The sequence below is a fragment of the Euprymna scolopes genome, chromosome 6, assembly GCF_053919585.1.
Source record: "Euprymna scolopes isolate OS-2025 chromosome 6, ASM5391958v1, whole genome shotgun sequence".
In the NCBI taxonomy this organism is placed as follows: domain Eukaryota; kingdom Metazoa; phylum Mollusca; class Cephalopoda; order Sepiida; family Sepiolidae; genus Euprymna; species Euprymna scolopes.
The window spans coordinates 71,786,404-71,786,973 of record NC_136487.1 but is presented as its reverse complement, the minus strand read 5'-3'; positions in this window follow the sequence as shown (position 1 = coordinate 71,786,973).

The following is a 570-nucleotide window of genomic DNA, read 5'->3' as shown; positions in this document are numbered from 1 at the left end:
GCTTTTTATCACTTTTTTTTCTGTTTCTTCCTCATTTTTGTTTTATCTATTTTTTATCATTTTTCTTTTTTCTTTCTCTCTTTTTTTCGTTTATCTCATCTGTTCTTTTTCCTTTTTATTCTTTATTTCTCATTCTTTCTTTTTTCTTCCCCTCTCTCTTATTTCCTACTTTTTCTCTATTTCTTTTCCTTTCTTTAGCTGTCTTCCTTTCTCTCTTCCTTTGTTCCTGCCTTTATTTTCTCTTTCCAGTTTGTATTACTATACACATAGATTCGAAAAAGTTGTCAAAAAATGAATATATACCAAATAAATGTTATCAAAGGTAAAATTAGTTACTTTTCTTGGGAAAATGAGTTAAAAATTAAAAAAAACAAAAAAAACAAAACAAAAAAAAACAAAACAAAAAAAAACAAAAACAATACAAAATACTGTTAGAAACTCGCTCAATACATGTTACCATGACATAGGCTGACATGTATTCGGTGGGTTTCTAACAGTATTTTGTATAGTTTTTTATTTTTAACTCGTTTTCCCAACTTACCGTGTTCAACAGAGATTCCGGCGCCATTT